Raw genomic sequence first — 20,003 nt, 5'->3', positions numbered from 1 at the left:
AACCTCCTGCCACAATATCATACAATCTCATTCATAAATATTTTTTCCACAAAAGAAACACTACGTGTTTTAGGGATACAGAATTTTTCTAAGTTATAAAATACATCAACATATACTGTGGGGAAGGGGTGTAGACATGAGCTGGAATGGGACCTGAAGAGGAAATAAAATTAAGACAAAGCTGGAGGAGGAGAGCAGATGATAAATGAGCTGCCTAGGCAGACACCTCTCTTCCCAGGAGAGTGGGGACCAGCCCCCAAGCAGACTCCGCCTTGGGATCTCTCTCTGGCATTCCCCAACCAGAAGCCCTGCTGCTGGAGGATGGAGACACCAGGAGGAAGACCAGAGATTCACCCAGTGGAGCTGTGCCTCTCAGCCTGAAGGGACTCCTGTTTCCTCGGGCCCATGTGGAGCCTGTGCCCGGAAAGCTACCCACTCCCTTGTCCTGCTCTCTGCTCAAATGCTCAGAGAGGGGGCAGCCCCGGCAGAGAAGAGCTGCTGGCCCTGGCCCTCAGGGGCTGGTGTGTGAAGTTGTCTTGACTGCTTCTCTTCTCTCCCTCAGGTCCCAATTAATGGATTCTGACATGGATTATGAAAGGCCAAACGTAGAGACCATCAAGTGTGTGGTGGTGGGGGACAATGCTGTGGGCAAGACCAGGCTTATCTGTGCCTGGGCCTGCAATGCCACCCTCACCCAGTACCAGTTGCTTGCTACCCACGTGCCCACGGTTTGGGCCATTGACCAGTATCGGGTATGCCAAGAGGTAAGGTTGCAAGTCTATGGCCTCACTCATCTGGGCTTCTTCCCCAGGGATCTCTCCAGAGGGGCCTTATGCTGAGCTCACGGAAGCCCTTTAAAGGTTGAGTAGAGGCAGCTGAAGAGCACAGATCCTTGGGAGAGGCCTGAAGGGAGCCCACTCCAGGGGAGGAGTCCCCAGCCTTTTGTGTTTGTCTGAGCAGAAGCCTGGGGCATCTTGTGTAACATAGCCCCCAGTAATGGGAAGCCCTGGAGCTGGGAAAGGGGTGGTGCTTTGGAGAGATGAGAGCTGCCAGGAGAAAAGAAACTGCTGGCTAATGATACCCAAAGACCCAAGGCTGGGAAACATCTGATGGCAGGTACAGCTGGGAACAAGGATGGGCTCCTTGGGAGATCGCATCACTCCCATGACTGTCTGCCCTCTGGAGTCTCTTCTGTCCTGGCCAGCTCTTGTTAGGGGACTCAGGTGTTCTAGGACACACAGAGGGAGACACTAGTTGTCCCTCAAGCCCCCATGCTGTGGGACCCAGGAGTGAGCTAACCCCACCCCAAGTTGGCATGCAGGGTCCCCAGGAACCATTGCCTTCGCTTCCCCCCCTCCCCGTCCCACCCCGCCCCCTCCCACCCCCACCAGATGCTAGAACGTTCCCGAGACGTGGTGGACAATGTGAGCGTGTCTCTCCACCTCTGGGATACCTTCGGAGACCACAACAAAGACCAGCACTTTGCTTATGGGAGGTAGGGAAGGCCCCCGCTGCCTGCAGGGAGCCAAGTGGGTGGGGTTTTTCCCCGAGGTATGAGGACACTCTGTGAAACTGAGTTAAAGGAATTTCACTCTGTGAAACTGGGAGGAAGGAGTGGAGAAAACAGTCTTGGGAGACCCTTGACGGGAAGGCAGCCCGGGCTGGGCAGGGAGCCGGCTTTGCAATCAGGAGGCCAGGTTTCAGTTCTCCCCTGTTAACCAGTAACGCTGGGACTTTGAGCAATTAGGAAGGCTGTTCTGAGATGAGTTTTCTCAGATGAGATGGTAAAAGTGGTCATGTCTAAATCTCAAGAGAGCTGTGAGGTCAACCCAAGAGTCTTTGAAAGCTTTCAAGTGCTAACTTGGGGGTATAGAAATAGGAGGTGCTATGATTAAATGTTTTGGGGAAGATCATGTGAGCCGATCCATATGACATTTGTGGGATTGCAGTGTAGGGGTGCCGTTGGGTATGTGTTCTCCCTTGTTCCAGCAGCAGGGAACCTATCACTAGCTTTTTTTGCCTATAACCTCACTCTCTCCCACCCCCAGATCTGATGTGGTGGTTCTGTGCTTCTCCGTTGCCAACCCCAACTCCCTCCACCATGTCAAGACCACGTGGTACCCAGAAATCAAGAACTTCTGCCCCTGAGCACCTGTCATCTTGGTGGGCTGCCAGCTGGACCTGCGTTACGCTGACCTGGACGCTGTCAATAGGGCCAGGAGACCCTGGCTAGGTAGGGAGTCCTGGTGCCTAGGGAGGGAAAGGTGGCAGATGGGGAAGGGGAAGAGGGGGTGGAGGGAGGTTGTGTGTCTCTCAACTCCCTGCTCAGCCCTGAGAGAATGCACAGAGCCTCACTTCTCTCCCTCCATTTGAAGCAGATTCACATAGGGGGCCAGTTAGAATGATCTTTCTTTCATCCATCCATCCATCCATCCATCCATCTATTACACACTGAGTGGGCAATACTGGGCTAAGCATCATGAGGAGAGAAGGAGAAGGAGAGGTAATCTTTGTATGAAAGGAGCTTATAATCTTGCTGGGAGACGAACTGGATAGGTGAATATGTTAAAAACCAGCATACTAATTGCCAGAGAGGCAGTCAGCCCTCTCACTACTCTGAGCCGGGGAGATCACCCAGGCCTGCCATAGAGGCCTACCTACCATGGAGGGCTACCTGGAAGAAGAAGGGCTTAGAAGTCAGCCTTGAAAGAATGGTAGGATCTGGCCAAACAGAGGAGAAAGGGAGTGGAAATGAGCAGGGCAGAAACAGGGCTTATACCCAGATCCTCAACAGGGATGCCCCCAGTCAGGTGAAAAACACACAGGATCAGGGGAATGCATCTCCCTGCCCCCCAGCCCTCCACCACCGACATGAATTTGGCTTCCCTTCTTGAACGTGCCAGGCCCATGAAGCCCAATGAGATCCTTCCCCCAGAGAAGGGCCGAGAGGTGGCCAAGGAGCTGGGTATCCCCTACTACGAGACGAGTGTGGGCGCAGTTCGGTATCAAGAATGTCTTCGACAACGCCATCCAGGCAGCGCTTCTCTCCCGCCGGCACCTGCAGTTCTGGAAGTCCCACCTCCGCAATGTGCAGCAGCCCCTGCTACAGGCACCTTTCCTGCCCCCCAAGCCGCCGCCCCTGCTCATTGTGGTGCCCGACCCCGCCTCCAGCAGCGAGGAGTGCCCTGCCCACCTCCTGGAGGACCCGCTGTGTGCAGATGTCATCCTTGTGCTTCAGGAGCGGGTGCGCATCTTCGCCCACAAGATCTACCTCTCCACATCCTCCTCCAAGTTCTACGACCTGTTCCTCATGGACCTGAGTGAGGGGGAGCTGGGGGACCCTCGGAGTCAGGGGGTCCCCGCTCAGAGGACCACCGGGGTCACCCTGATCAACACCACCACCACCACCACCATGGCCGGGACTTCCTGTTCCGGGCAGCCAGCTTTGACGTGTGTGAGAGCGTGGAGGAGGGCGGGGGCTCTGGGCCCGTTGGGCTCCGGGTATCCACCAGCGACGGGATCTTACGGGGCAATGGGACAGGGTACCTGCCTGGGCGGGGTCGAGTGCTGTCTTCCTGGAGCCGAGCCTTTGTGAGCATCCAGGAAGAGATGACAGAAGACCCACTGACTTATAAATCCCGGCTGATGGTGGTGGTGAAAAGGACAACTCCATCCAGCCAGGGCCGTTCCAGACTGTTCTCAAGTACCTGTACACAGGGGAGCTGGACGAGAATGAGCGAGACCTCATGCACATCGCCCACATCGCTGAGCTGCTTGAGGTCTTTGATCTGCACTTGATGGTGGCCAACATCCTCAACAACGAGGCCTTCATGAACCAGGAGATCACCAAGGCCTTCCATGTCCGCCGGACCAACCGGTTTAAGGAGTGCTTGGCCAAAGGCACCTTCTCAGGTATGAAACAGGCTTAGGAGCTGGTGTCCCAAAGGCAGGGGAGTTCCCTCCAGGCTCCTTCTGCAGAATCTGGGTTGGTCCGAGTAGCATTCTGAGTCATCTCAGCCACTGATGTCCTGGAGATACTGTGGCTCTGCTCCTGAAACCTAGAGCCCCCAGCTTGAGATTGTGGTCATGTGGTGCTCACAGAGTGTGGCTTCAGGAGGAAGCAGTCATCTTGGAGCAGTGTCGACCCGTGGGGCTGGTTGTCCCATATTCTTTCACCCCATCCTCACGTGATGCATCTTCTCTCACCCAACAGATGTGACCTTCATCCTGGACGATGGCACCATCAGCGCCCACAAGCCCCTGTTGATTTCTAGCTGTGACTGGATGGCTGCCATGTTTGGGGGACCACTTGTGGAGAGTTCCACCAGGGAGGTAAGGCTAGGATGGAAACAGCTGGGAGGGAGAGAGGTTTACTCCCTTTCCATCTGAGGCATCTGTTACTTCACAGTACTTCCTTCAGCCTTGACTCTGTACAAACCACCAAGTGATGGGCCCAAGAGAAGTTTATGAGATGGCTCCTATAGTCATGGACTTTGCAATATACCAAGATGGACAATTATGGTCACATCCTAGCTCTATAGTTGAGAAAAAACTTTTTTCTTAAAGCAGTAAGAACAGATTTTTATTCAGAAACTATTGCAATAGGGGAAGAGAGACCTCAGTATAGAAGTGGTTTTAATTCTTAATTGAGCATGATCAAGTGGGGTTTATAGTCAAGGTGTAGGGTGGGAGTCAGTGGGTAGAAAATTACTAAGAGGAAACATCAGGAGTCAGTGGGAGTTCTAGCCAAATCAAGACTGGAGTTCAAGTCTGATCTCCTTTCTGCCCTTCTCTGAACTCTGACACTGACTGTCCATCCCTCAGCCTTGTAGTTAACAGTGTCCTCCTTTGTGAATCTACTTAAAGTTCCAAGGGTCCACACCAAGTTTCTCCAGCTGATCTGAGGTTTCCCTTGAGTATGGGGATGAGGTCTTTTATTTCTGCTGAGTACCCTTCTCAGCTCTGGTCCCTTAGCCAGTGCTCAGCAAGCACTTGAATGAAAAGCTGAACAAAGAATGTTAGAGCATAGCATCCTATAACCCTGAGAAGGGATTTCCTAAGATTTCTGGGTCTGGTAGATCCTTTGGAGGAGGGAAGGGCACCCCTTTCCAGTATTCTTACCTGGAGATTCCCGTGGACAGAGGAGCCTGGCGGGCTACAGTCCATAGGGTCACACAGAGTCGGACATGACTTAAGCGACTTAGCACACACTGGAAAGGGAGTCCTTCTGGGAGGTGAAGAGGAGAGTTCGAGGTTTGAGTTGCCTCTGCTCCCTGAAGCATGAGTGGGTTGAGATGTGCAAAGTGTGAGATGGGAACTCTTCAGAGCCACAGAAGCATCTGTAAAGTTCCAGCCAATTCCCAGTGCAGCCTGGAGAGGCTGGCGGCTGATGAGAAAGTAGTTTTTGTGTTGGTCCTGCTCTGGAGAGATCCCAGAGGCCCAGAGCTGTAGCTTTGAGCAGCCCAGAGAGACCAGCTGGTGTTCGCTCCATTCATCCACATCCCACTTGCACTGCTCCCCGCAGGATAGAGTGGGGTTGGGTGCAGGTGACCAGAAGGACTCCTTCATGGTTCCTCCAAACCAGAAAGATGCTAACGCGAGTCCAGGTCCTTTTAAAAGGTGTTGGAGCCCTGCTCACAGGTGCTCAGCAGATGGGTTCATTGCAGGCTGTTGGTGTGGGAGATTAGCCTTTAGGGAAGGAGGGGTTCTGAGCAGGTCCAGGGACCGCAGAGGGGTGGCAGCCTGTCTATGGGAGACCAACTGTCCAGGCCAGAGCCTTCTGAGTTCTTCGGAACTGCTGCTCTTTCCCTAAAGCTGGACCTTGCTGCAGCCTGCTCCATTCCTTCCCATTCACAGGTGGTATTTCCTTAAACAAGCAAAAGCTGCATGTGGGCCATGCTGGAGTACCTGTACACTGGCATGTTCACCTCCAGCCCCGACCTGGACGACATGAAACTCATCATCCTGGCCAACCGCCTCTGCCTGCCGCACTTGGTCACCCTCACAGGTAGCTAAGCCCAGGGGAGGAGCCTCCAGGGAGGAGGAGGAGGAGTCAGGGGACCCCCTGGGAGTCATGATTTCTTCTCTCACCTGTCTCCTCCTAGGGGACAGGCCACCAGCACCAAGGGGATATGTTAACATAGCGTGAGATACATCGGTGCGTATTGGGGTTGCGGTGAGGACGTGGATGTAAAGAGATGTGTGAGAGGGATGCTTGGTGGGGTCACCTTATAGGTCTCTCTAGAGGTTATTGCGGTGCAGCAAGTGGGCACCAGTAGATGCCAGGGCTCAAGGTTCTCAGCTTGGCCACACTCAGGCAAGCTTAAGAAGCCAAAAAGAACAGAACACCATTCCTCATTCCTACCCTTGCATCTCCTCTTTCTGCCTTTCGTTTTTCTTCCCCTTTCTCATTTCCTTCTTCTCTTCCACCTTCCCTTTCTCTTTCTTCTTCTAGAAACACAGTAAACATTGACCTTATTGTTGGTCACTCCTAATTCTTTGATTCCTGGAAGATCCTGTGAGCTAGAGCTCAGGTTTCAGGATGGACCAACCCCAGAGGCTTGGGTGGAGCAGGGACTGCGGCAGGAGGGAGACCAAGGAGCAGCGCCTGGGGTGCCAGGGCAGGAGGAGAGATGGTGCAGTGCAGATGAGAAGCCGTCTGGAGCCCTTGGTGCCCGCCGACAGGTGGAGCTCCTGAGCTGGAGTCAGCATGTGTGTTCCATTGATGTTGGTGTTGGTACCTGTACTGGCATTGATGTCCAGGTTAATGTCCTTGGGTGGGTCGGCGGCAGAGAGCAAAGCCTCAGATACTGAGCTGAGGTTCAGGGAAGGACCTGGTGTTAGACCTGCTGTGGCCCTTGGCAGATGATCAAGATTGGGACTTGGCTATGAGGGAAGCAGCGATCCTATGATGATAAATGAGTTGAAAAGTGGCGCCTGGTCCCTGGAAGAGGTGGAAATGATAGACCAGAATCAAATATTAAGAGCTGAGCCTGCAGGGGCAGGCCAGGGGACACTGAGGGCTTTAGGGCAGGGAGTAAGAGGCTTCTAGAGATTTCAACTGCAGAATTCCCTGGTGGTCTGGTGGTTAAGGCTGCACTTCCACTGAAGGGGGCACGGGTTCGATCCCTGGTAAGAGAACTAAGATCCCGCATGCTGAGTGATGCCACCAATAAGTAAATAAAAAATAAATAAGATCACAGCTGCAACAATTTGAAAAAGTGGTACAGCATTCCCAGAACACAGAAAACAGTCTAAACTCTTAGACTAAATAACTTTTGAAAGACTTGCTGCAAAGAAATGGCCCAAATGAAAAAAAAAATGTATTCAGGTGTTTCTTTAAGTTTGTTTCATCATAGCAAGCAATCAGAAACAAGTCAAACAGGCACACTGGTTAAGCACACGTGGATGGATTTTGCAAGGTAGCCATTAAAAATGTTACCTCTCACTGCTGCATGGAAAGGCTTATAGAAAATAACATTGAATGGCCTTTCCTTTGAAATGCTTCATAATCGCTAAAAATCATCTTTAACAAATATGTTTCTATGTACCTTGTCAAGGAACAGTGGAAAATGCCAAATGTTGTATAATAAGTGACATGTTTTGTGATATAAGCTTACTATGAAGTTATTAGTTTAAGCTTAATTTTTAAAATGTTAAATATTGCACAAAACATGTAATATGTGTTCATCTTAATAAATTATTACAAACCAAAGTGGCCCTTGCTCGCCACACCGGAGCCCCCAGTCTGTCCCTCTCAACCATAGGCCCTCCCCACCCCAGAGTAACCGTTCTGCCTATTGCGCTAAGATTTGATGAGCGCTCTTCCTTACTCTTCTTCATAGTTATGTCATCCAAGTGTGCATCCTGAAACACTATAGCATGATTTTATTTTTTGTATATCTTTTAAGGTTTTTTTTAATCTGTAAGTACCTTGTCTGTTAAAAACAAAAACAGAAATTTCCCTTGCGATATGTTGGAAAAACCCTCTGATCCAGGGAACCTAGATTTATTTACTGATCACCTTTCTGTATCCACCATGTTTCCCTCCTATCAACTGGCCTTCAGGTCTAGAGGCTAGATTAGATCCAGTCTTCTTTTGGTGAGACTACATTTTGTAGGCTGTTTCTGCTTTTCATCAAGAAACATAGATCATCTGCTTTTCTCTCTTTTTGTGGTGTTAGCAGCCTTTGAGTTTTATTGCCTGTATCCATTTATTTATTAAGTGTTGTGAAATGGTAATATTCCAGGTCTTTTTTTTTCTTTTTTAATCTGTTAGAATACTTTCCAAAGGAGGGAAACTTTCCCTCACCTATAGTTTGATTTCCCAGTAGAATAGTTCATGTAGGAAAGGCAGGTGAATATGTGGCATTTTAATTTGCCAGTTTTTTTTCTTTTCTCTCATATTCATGTACTTATTTGGCTGCAGTGGAGTCTTAGTGGTGGCATGAAGGATCTTTAGTTGTGGCATGTGGGATCTAGCTCCCTTACCAGGGGTTGAACCTGGGTCCCCTGCATTGGAAGTGTAGAGTTTTAGCCACTGGACCATCAGGGAAGTCCCTGTTTACCAGTTTTCAAGACACACATTTGTTTCCTATCATCCTTTGAGAGTGACCAGTTGATTTTTTGTTATTAATATTACATGTGATTATGAATTTTTGGACTTGAACATACTCTATTGGTTTTTAGTTCAGGTCACTTGCTCAGTCGTGTTCGACTCTTTGTGACCCCATGGACTGCAACATGCCAGGCATCCCTGTCCATCACCAACTCCTGAAGCCTACTCAAACTCATGTCCATCACGTCAGTGATGCCATCCACCCATCTCGTCCTCTGTCGTCCCCTTCTCCTGCCTTCAATCTTTCCCAGCATCAGGATCTTTTCAAATGGGTGGATTCTTCACATCAAGTGGCCAAAGTATTGGAGTCTCAGGTTCAGCATCCGTCCTTCCAGTGAATATTCAGGACTGATTTCCTTTAAGATTGACTGGTTGGATCTCCTTACAGTCCAGGGGACTCTCAAGAGTCTTCTCTAACACCACAATTCAAAAGCATCAATTCTTTAGCACTCAGCCTTCTTTATAGTCCAACTCTCACATCCATACATGACTACTGGAAAAACCATAGCTTTGACTAGATGGACTTTTGTTGGTAGAGTAATGTCTCTGCTTTTTAATATGCTGTCTAGGTTGGTCATAGCTTTTCTTTCAAGGAGCAAGCATCTTTTAATTTCACGGCATCAGTCACCATCTGCAGTGATTTTGGAGCCCCCCAAAATAAAGTCTCTCAGTATTTCCATTGTTTCCCCATCTATTTGCCATGAAGTCATGGGACCGGATGCCATGATCTTAGTTTTCTGAATGTTGAGTTTTAAGCCAACTTTTTCACTCTCCTCTTTCACTTTCATCAAGAGGTTCTTTAGTTCTTTGCTTTCTGCCATAAAGATGGTGTCCTCTGCATATCTGAGGTTACTGATGTTTCTCCCGGCAATCTTGATTCCAGCTATCGGTTTTAAATCATTGCAATTAGCTTTATGGAAACTCAGATACTCTGCTGTTCCTTTAACCTGTAGAAGTCTTCTCAAGTTGGCTGCAGAGTCTCTAGAGGAGCTTTCGATGCTCTGGAATGACAAGATGTGCCAGGTTCATTGTGTACATTTCCTGCCCCATACCCGGTATCAGCCATTTCTCCAGGAAGTCTTGGCTTCCTGTAGTTGGAAATGGGATTTCAAGGCTACAGTATTTGCATTAGCAATGCTTTTGCTATTGGGATGGCTGTTGTTTCTAGGTTTTTTTCCATGGACTCAGCTGAGACATATTACTTTTAAAGATAAAATACTTTATCAGTTTATACTGCTACAGTTAAAATTCAGAACTCAAAGTGTTTACTTCTTCCCTAGAAAGGTCTTAACATGAAATGCAAGGTTAGTACACAATTTGTTACAAAATTTAAATTAAAATGAACAACTTGATTTAATCCTTAGTTCTAATCGATAGTTCTCAGCAAATTTGAGATTTAATACCCCCTCCCATCAGTATCAATGGCTGATTCTCAGGGGTGGGGGCTTTCACCCCACCTGTATAACTCCTTGCTGCAACATATGTAGCTTAAAAAACTTCATAGGTTATTCTAGTCTCCGCCTTCACTTCCCACCTCCTCTCCAGTGGGAAAGTCTTGCTCCAATCCTGGTTTTCTCACTGGTAGGAGCCGACTTAAATCTCCTGTGGCCTTTCCTGGCCTGTTGAGACTTGCCCTGGACCTCTCTTTGCCCTGCTGTGGGCCCCTGCTGGGGTCGGGGCGGGGATAAACAAGTGCCTGTCCACTCCTGTGGTTCTTCAGCCCATTCCTGGCTGTGTGTGTGTCACAGAGCAGTACACAGTGACTGGGCTGATGGAAGCAACTCAGATGATGGTGGACATCGACGGGGACGTCCTTGTGTTCCTGGAACTGGCTCAGGTAGGATGACAGGGAAGGAATCTCTCCAACATTCTCAGCTCTGGGCTCTGCCTGTTGGCAGCAAATGGGGAGGGTTCGGGAGGTGGTGGGTAGGAAGGGAACCCATTGACAGACTTGGTTCCCCCAGTGGGCAGACCCATCTTATCTTGCAGGCCAGAGGATTCACCCCAACATGCCAAGAGAAGAGGCTGGCTGTGGCAGGAAGGGACGGAGACTTCAGGCAACCGTTGGGCCGGAGAGGAAAACCAGAGCCCTGTATAGACGTGGTTGCTGCCTGCTGGGGTCATTTAAGGCACACTGGGGACTCTCCATCTAAGATGGACTTCCTTCCTCCATTTTCCCAAGTGATAGTGTCAGTTGCTCAGTCATGTCTGGCTCTCTGCGACCCCGTGCACTTTAGCCTGCCAGGCTCCTCTGTCTATGGGATTCTCCAGGCAAGAATACTGGAGTGGGTTGCCATTTCCTCCTCAAGGGGATCCTGCTGACCCAGGGATTGAACCCAGGTGTCCTGCATTGCGGGCAGATTCTTTACTGTCTGAGCCACCCAAAACAGTCAAGCAAAATCTCACCTACCAGCCCTCAGGGTGCCAAACATTCTAAAGATTAGTTTATGAAGTTAAAATATGGCAGATATGCCTGGGAGGCCAGCTCTCTAAGCCCGGTTGTCAGCACCTTAATGCAGGCTGCTCTGGTCCAGCATGGAGGATGAGGGGTCAGATCTGAGGAGGGCAGACCCAGTAAGAGGCTACCTCATAGGACTGTGGGTTTCTGGGGCTGCTGGGGGCAGGTCACAGGTGAGGTGGTGGTGGTGGTGGGGCCAAGGAGCAAATCCATGTCATTCCGTCATGGTTTTGTGTGGCCTTGCCTCTCGAGGTGGGTTCTTTGTGACTCAGGGCCTTTGCCCACCTGCGCCAAAGCTCTGGCTCTGAAGGCCAAAGTAGACATCTGTGTGCAGACCTTGGCCCAGAGGTCCCAGCACAGACATGCTCCTGTCTGTTCCCAGTTCCACTGTGCGTACCAGTCGGCTGACTGGTGTCTTCACCACATCTGCACCAACTACAACAATGTGTGTCGCAAGTTCCCCCGAGACATGAAGGCCATGTCCCCAGGTGAGCATCCCCAGCGGCATTTGTCATCTCCCTCTCCTTGGGTCCAAGCCTCTGACCCAGGGCGCCCAGAGGCTGCCAAAGACCCCTGTGGGTGGGGAGTAGCCTGCAAACATGCACCCAGCCCAGCGGAGGGGGTCCTGGAAAAAGCACTGGTGTGGAGGGCGGCTCCCCCGCCCCGGCCCACCAGAGACCTTGGGCAATTCACTCTGCCCCTCTGAGCTCCTGCTTTTCACAGGTACAGTCAGACTAGAGGTGGTATTTTTTAGATGTTTGTGGACCAAACTCCACATTAAGAAAAACATTTTTGTTTGTTTGTTAATTTTTACAATGTTGGTTGGTTTCTGCCAAACAACAATGCAAATCAGCCATAATTATACATATATCCCCTGCCTCTTGAGCCTCCCTCCCATCCCCACATCCCACCCCTCTAGGTTATCAAGAATTACATTGTATCTTGTGACCTAGTACACATATTGAAAAATTCATCAGTTGTTTTTAATACTGTTCACGACTCATGACATTAATTTCATAACCTAGGAATGGGCACAAGTCACAGCTTGGACAACACAGATCTGGGCATCCTCTGGGGTCCCTGCAGCTTGGTCTCTGCTTAATTGATGTCTCAGGTCCTGGGGCCTGACAGGAAGCCAGGGGTCCAGGATTCATGGGATCCAGGGAGAGGTGTGGCTGGCCTCCCCCAGTTTCTTCACTGGGCACCGTCTGCTCTGCTGTGACCCTCCTCCTCACTAGTACTCTACCAGGTCTCCCACTCCTGCTCTCTCCTCGTCACCCTTCTAGCATTTTCTTTCTAAAGCACAGCTCCAACTGCCTCACTTCCCTGGCCCCAAACTTTCGTGGAGCCCCCACACCTTCTAGAAGAAGTCCAAACCCCTCAGCCTAGCCTTCCCTCCCATCTGACCTCCTGCATACCCCCACCCCCCACACCTCCCCTCTCAGAACCTCATCTCTGCCAGCTGCACCTGCTGTCGGCCCAGCCAGGCTGAGCATCTTCTTGCCCACAGCTCTTCTCACCGTTTCTCCCTCATCCGTTGTTGCAGCCTGCTTTATTCTCCAAGCCTTGATAGGATCTTCCCTCTGCCTTGGAAGAAAAACGCAAGTGGAAATGCCTTTCCCCAGTGTGGACTGTCGGCTCCACTCCTTGGGCAACTGACTCTCTTTGGGCGCTCAGTGAAGGCAGGGCTTCCGCTTCTGGTCCCCAGGGGTTGGCATGTGGGCCTAGGAGGACCAGAGGCATGTTCCATGGCAGCGGGGCAGGGGTGGGAGTCCCTCTGCCCCTCCTCCTGCGTCTTCCTCACCCAGCTCTACTGCCGTTCTGCCCCAGAAAACCAGCAGTATTTCGAGAAACACCGGTGGCCACCCGTCTGGTACCTGAAGGAGGAAGACCACTACCAGCGGGCCTGGAAGGAGCGTGAGAAGGAGGACTATCTGCACCTGAAGCGGCAGCCCAAGCGGCGCTGGCTGTTCTGGAATAGTCCATCCTCTGCGTCCTCTTCGGCCGCCTCCTCGGCGTCCCCATCCTCCTCCTCGGCTGTGGTCTGAGATGCTGCCACCCTCTTCTGACCCTGCTGCTGTTGTCCCCACTTGTCTTTGCCCCTCTGCTCCTCCGCATCGCCCCTTCCACCTCCCAGGGACAGAGGACTCGCATAACCAGGACCCTTTGCGTGGAGCTGCCCTCACCAGCCAACATAGCTCAGCACAGAGAGGAGGGAGCCTGGCCTCGTGGACCAGAGCAGTGGCCCTGTGCAGAGGTCCTGATTCCATGGCTGGCCGGGAGACAACTCTTGGAGGCGGGCATCAGGGAGAGAGCTGAGGACTGTGGCCTCTTGTCTGTGGGTCGCAGAACCCTAGCATCAAAGGGGAAACTCTCCTGCTGGGAAGCTGTGTGTCCTGGTCTGCGCAGGCGGCCCCCTCCCAGGGAGCAGCAGTGGGCAGGCAGGGTCCTACCTCTGTTGGCCCCACGTCTCCATTTATGGACTTGAAGGGTTATAGAGGCTTTGTGGGCCTTTCCACGTGGAGCCTACTCAAACCCTCACTGGAAAAGTCAGGGTAGAAATTAAGCCTTCAGAGCCCAACTCCAGGCTTCCACCTCTGTGGTGCAGCTGCCAGAAGCCGCAAGCAGAAGACTTGCCCTCTGCCAGCATTGCTTCCGGGGCTGTGGGCAACCAGGCCTGAGAAGGTGGCAGAGGTTTTTCAGAGCTTCAGCTCTGGAAGCAGTGCTTCTTGGTGCAGTGAGAAACTTCTCTTTCCCCCATCCTTTACCGCTCAGGTTTGGAGATGGAAACAAAAGGAAACACTGGAACAGGGGGAGAGAAAGTAGAGGGTGATGGGACCTGAGTACAGCAATCCCATGCTCCTTTGGGCTCCTCCCCCCCGCTGCTGGCCAGCACAGCTTCTAATGGGGAGAGGGTAAATTTTGCAAAAATACGCAGACAATGAACAAAATCACTACCGACAAAAACATTGTGGCCTCTGTCCCCTCAAAAGAAGAAAAGCAGAAAAAGACCCTGGATGGCTCTCATTCTTATAAAGCCAAGCAGGGGACCCCATGTGGATGAGGCAATGGTCAAGGTGGGAGAATTGACTCCGATGCTTTTCAGGAAAGCAGTGTCACCGGCTGTGACCGAGGACGTCCTGGCCCCACTGACTGACTCTGGAGGGCACGGTGCAGGCCTTCAGCATGCTGGGGATGAGGTTGCAGGGGCGGGGAAGGTGGGCTCGGGAATCACCATGGTGTTGGACCCATCGTGAGAATCAGTCTGTTGTCAACTTCAGCAGGTAACTCCATAGGATATGACCGTGTTGAAGGGGTGGGATGCGGTAGGGGTCAAAGGTCAGGGCAAAGGGCACTGACATGGAGGATAGGAGTCTTTGTAAAGAAGGATCATAATGAAGTACATGACCTTACCCAGTGCTGGTTGGTGATAACAGGGAAGAATGGGGGAATTGAACAGGAGCAAAACCAAGGTCAGTCCAGAGAAGAGGAGGGAGGAGACTGGAGGATGGTGGAGGATTAAGACAGTATCTTGCAGCCCCATGGGGGAAAGCTGGGCCACAACTGACCCTGTCCCCCTTTTCTGATTCTGATTTGTATCTCACTCCACACACCCTTGTTAGATTCAGAACACAGGGTCCCTCTGATGAAGGTGGAGCCAGAGAGACTGAGCTCCTGTCCTCAGCACTCAGGAGTCATCTCATCTAAGAAAGATGCTTTAGGGAGAGGAACTGGGTTTTGGTCCCAGGGCCCGGTGTGGGGGGCTCCACCTCCAATAATCTGGCATAGAGCAAACCCCCCCAAAATGGAACCTCTGCATCAATTTTGTGGTGCCAAGACCTAGAGATTTGAGGTCAAGGCCTTGTCAAGAGAAGGAGCAGGAGGTGGCCGGTCAAGTGGGTCTTGAATGACTGTGACCCTTGGTGTCTGAGCCCTAGACCTCAAGGCCATGGCTGCCTCCCCTCCAAGTCCTCCAGGTGGCAGGCTTGGAAACCAGACATGTGCTGCCCTCTACTGGCTGGTCAGCTCACTTCTGCTGAGCTCAGGCTGAAGCTGAGGTGAAAGGGACAGAAGGGGAGCCTCCGAGGTGGGGTGTGCTGCTCTGCACCAGCCCCTTCACTCTGGGAAGGGTGTAGGAGGGGCCTTGGGGGCCTCTCAAGAACTCTAGGGGGATGGGAGAGCCAGGACCTGAAATCCAACGGCAGGGGAATTAGGTCTCCATGAGCTTGCAGGCCTGAGTCGTCTGGCCCAAAGATGAGGATGCAGAAAGGCCAGCAGGGACAGAAAGGAAAGGTGGCTCAGGAGTGGCAGGAGGCTCACAAGTGAGAGGCCACAGCAGGATCCCAGCAGGCAGGGTCTTGGCACCCCTTCCCAATAGCTCCGTCAGAGCCAGTCCATACCTCCAGGAGCCCAGCAAGCCCAGGTGGGACTCAAGAGATACCACCTGGGGAGGCTGTGAGGGACCTCGGCCAGCCCAGTCAGGGGAAGGGCAGGGAGGAGAGGGATGGAGGAGGGGCTGAATTCCAGTCCCCCAGGAACCTGGTGCCCAGAAATCTTGAGTCAGAGCGGGAGACACATTCATACAGGGCAAGCTTGAGCCTGAGGCATAAAAGCAAGAAGGAAGGAGGAAGAACACACACACCTGCACCCGTATCACTCAGAACTCTAGAGGAGAATGGGAGGATGGGGGAGAAAAACACACACATGCCTCTTTTTATATAAAATTGCATATTTAATTTGGTCATGAATTCATAAACACATGAGTATTTTGTACCTAATGGCCTTTCTTGTACTGTTTGATATTTCCAACAAACTCTTCTAAAATAAGAACTTCCAACGGGGAGAAGAGTAAAAAGATAAACCACCACTAGTGAAAAAATTAAGTGCCTATCTTGGGTCAGGTGCTCTTTGGATTGGATATAAAACAAGGCAACTTCATGCTCTCACCAAGCTTACCTTAAATAAACATGATGAACACTGACAAGGCTAATACTTTAGGTGGGCACTAAGGAAGTCCTCTGAGAAAGGGATAAGTGACCTGACACTTGATTGAGAAGAATTCATTTCTATCTCCCTCTGAAGATGAAGGCAGAGTGTCCTCCACAAAAGGAACAACAAAAGCAAGAAACACGTGACTTCCGGGGAACAGAGGGGCAGTAGGGCAGGACCTCTGAAAGGGAAGAGGAAAGGGCTATTGCACCAAGGCCACTGAGGTAGGACCCCTACCAAACTCCACTGGAGCACCATACCCTGAATGTCCCTAAATACTCAGCCAATTCTAGTTTGGGTCCAGCCATGCCAGTCTTGGGCACACAAAGTTTTGAGATGGAAAAGATAAACTGAGGAGTACTACTTTCATAACATCATCCTGCCATGACTGGAATACTATAGAGATAGGTGTGCTGGAAGGAGGGCTGAAGTGCTTACAAAGTATTTTTTACAGTAAGAGGAAGTGATCTGCCCTCCCTGAGCTGAGGGTGCTGCAGTGCATCTTCCACACTAAGAGTACTCAAGCAAGGAGACCTCCCACCAAGAACTGGGAGGGCAAATGGAGGAGGAGCCAGAGAAGGGGAGGAGACACCAGGAGAGGCCCGCTTGCATGTGTTTATTCTGAAAACCAGATCACAATACAGACAGGGCAAGATGGCAGAGCAGAAAGACCCTGAGCTTGGGTCCTCTCACGGGCAGCCCAAATTACAACTATTTGCAGAGCAAGCCCTGATAAAAAAGACAGGAACCCACCAGCATAGATCTTCTACAACTAAAGACATAAAGCAGGAACCACACTGAGATGGTTGGAGTGGGCAGACTCACACTATCATCAAGTACCATACGCCTGGGTGGACAACCCACAAAGTAGGGAATTATATTGCAGGGTTTTTCCACCGGAGAGTTCTGAGCCCCAGGTGGGCTCTCCAGCCCAGGGATCCTGCATCAGCAAGATGAACCCTCAGAGCCTTTGGCTTTGAAGGCAAGCAGGGTCCTAATTTTGCGTATCCCACAGGACTGGAGGAAACAGACACTTCAGTCTTCAAGAGCACACACATGCACTGGGACCTAGAGCAAAAGTGGTCACTTGATGGAAAGCTGGGTTAGAGCTGCCTGCTGGTCTTAAAGAGTGTCCCAGAGGGGCAGTGGGTGGGTGTGGCTCAGGCTGTGGGTATAGACACTGGTACAGCTGTACTTTTCACACTGTCCATGGGATTCTCATGGCAAGAATACTTGAGTGGGTTGCCATTTCCTTTTCCAGTGAACCATGTTTTATCAGAACTCTTCACCGTGACCCACCCATCTTGGGTGGCACTGCATAGCATAAGCTCATAGCTTCATTGAATTACGCAAGCCCCTTTGCCATGACAAGACTGTGATCCATAAAGGGGATTGACAGAGGAGCCTGGCAGGCTAGTCTATGGGGTCACAAAGAGTTGGACACAACTTAGCGACTGAACAGTAACAGCCATACTTGGAAACTTCTTCTGTTGGTGGACACGGGTGCTTATAGGCACTATTGTGGGATCTTCCCCCTAGCTCATTAGCCCCAGTAGCTAATGAGTTGGGTGGGATTGATCAGCCCCACCCAACAGCCTGTAGGCACCACTGCTGGGATGTGGTTATTGTTGTTTAGTTGCTAAGTCATGTTTAACGCTTGCTGCTACTGCTAAGTCGCTTCAGTAGTGTCCGACTATGTGCGACCTCATAGACTGCAGCCCACCAGGCTCCCCCGTCCTTGGGATTCTCCAGGCAAGAACACTGGAGTGGGTTGCCATTTCTTTCTCCAATGCATGAAAGTGAAAAGTGAAAGTGAAGTCGCTCAGTCGTGTCTGACTTTTCGCGACCCCATGGACTTCAGCGCACAAGACTCCTCCATCCATGGGATTTTCCAGGCAAGAGTACTGGAGTGGGGTGCCATGTCTAACACTTTGCAGCATGCGAATGGACTGTAGCATGCCAGGCTTCTGTGTCCTTCACTATCTCCCAGAATTTGTTCAAATTCATGTCCACTGAGTCAATGATGCCATCCAACCATTTCACTCTCTGTTGCCCCCTTCTCCTCCTGCACTCAATCTTTCCTAGCATTACGGTCTTTTCCAATAAGTCAGCTCTTGCATCGGGTGGCCAAAGTATTGGAGCTTCAGCTTCAGCATCAGTCCTTCCAATGAATATTCAGGGTTGATTTACTTTAGGATTGACTGGTTTGATCTCCTTGCTGCCCAAGAGACTCTCAAGAGTCTTCTCCAGCACCACAGTTCAAAAGCCTGAATTCTCAGCCTTCTTTTTGGTTGAACTCACATCTAATCATGACTACTGGAAAAATTATAGCTTTGACGATACAGACCTTTGTCGGAAAGTAATGACTCTGCTTTTTAACACACTGTCTAGGTTTGTCACAGCTTTTCTTCCAAACTGCAAGTGTCTTTTAATTTCATGATTGCAGTCACTGTCCACAGTGCTGGGATGCTTCAGGCCAAACAACTAACAGTCCCACCCATCATCAGACAGCTGAGTAAAGACAGTCCTGAGCCCACTGCCACCTCTAGGCATGCCTCTAGACATGGCACTGCCCACCAGTGGGCCAAGACCCAGCTTCCCCCGCCAGTGGGCAGGTAAGGGCCCTGCCCTCCAGGAAACCTTCACTAGCCTCCGGACAGCCTCAGCCACCAAGGGGCAGAATGCAAGAAAACCACAGTCCTGCAGACTGTGGATGCAACCTGTACACAGCAGGTGACACCCTGTCCTAGGACCAACTGGGCCCCAACCCTGCCTGTTAGCAGGCCAATACAAGCTTCAGGACATGCCAGATTCGATCCCCAACTGTGTCAGGAACTACCCCCTACCCCCACCCTGCACCAGTGATCTGACCCCAACTCGGGATACCTGGGCCCTATAGCCAGACTCCAGGGCATGGCTCTGCCTGCCAGTCATCTGGCACTAACCCCAGGACCTGGCTTCACCCACCAGTGGGTGGGCAACAGCCCTGGCGTTCTCTGGACCCTGGCCATGCCCACCAGTGAGCCAGCACTAGCTCCAGGTCCCATGGGGCTCTGCAGCCAGCTTCCTTGGGACCAGGTACCACTAATGAACCACTGGCAGCCTCCACACAGGGTAGGCCCCAGCAACCAGGCCTGTGACACCGCCTACAGAGCCCACCCCCAACAACAGAGGGAACACCCCCTAGAGCAGGGGTCCCCAACTCTCAGGATCTAATGCCTGATGATCTGAGGTGGAGCTGATGTCATAATAGCCAAAATAAAGTGCATAGAATTGCCAATAAGATATTGAAGAGAAGTAGTAAAACAGAGCATCCTGGTCTTATTCTCGATCTTACAGGAAAAGCTTTTTGTCTCACTACTGGATAAACTCTTTGAAAAAGCCCTTTGATTTTTTTTTTTTTTTTTTGATGATTACTTTTTCCTTCTAAAACCCAGGAACAATATTAAGCAAAATGAAGAGGCCAAGCCTCAGAGAAATGTGGCTCGGTATTTTAAGAAGTATGAATGTATAGTTGGCCCCTCAGAGGACTTACAGAACAAAGGAGTTTGACCACAGCTTAGTTTGCCACTTCAAGCAGAGCTGTATTGGAGAATCCCAGAAGTTTTAAAAGCAGATAAGTTTTCTGGACTCTTAGAATCTCTTACCAAAACTTCGAGATCAGCTTCGAGAAGTCTTACAATAAGTAGGAATGACTTGTCAATATTACAAAACTTATTTCCTAGCTTCCCTTTTATTCTGGTTTGAAAACCAATAGCCAGGTCAAGATTCTAAAGTAATGGAAAAGTATGTTTAGTCACTGGAAAATTCTTTCAGGGACAATATAAGCATATGTATCATACAAAGCAACCAATTATCTATTTCTTTCTTGGGAAAGGTAATAATATGAACAGACTTGTTCACAAAGGAAAAATCGATCAACGTTTTAAAAAGACTGCT

General features: G+C 50.7%; 1 pseudogene; it reads left to right on the top strand.

Moving 5' to 3' along the window:
• Window positions 1–557: 557 nt before the first annotated feature.
• LOC129651732 (rho-related BTB domain-containing protein 2-like) lies at window positions 558–13,370 on the top strand (annotated as a pseudogene).
• Window positions 13,371–20,003: the final 6,633 nt, after the last annotated feature.

Source organism: Bubalus kerabau, chromosome 4 (genome assembly GCF_029407905.1).
Source record: "Bubalus kerabau isolate K-KA32 ecotype Philippines breed swamp buffalo chromosome 4, PCC_UOA_SB_1v2, whole genome shotgun sequence".
Lineage (NCBI taxonomy): Eukaryota > Metazoa > Chordata > Mammalia > Artiodactyla > Bovidae > Bubalus > Bubalus kerabau.
Note: the sequence above shows the minus strand (reverse complement) of the source record. Positions and strands in the feature narration are given on the sequence as shown.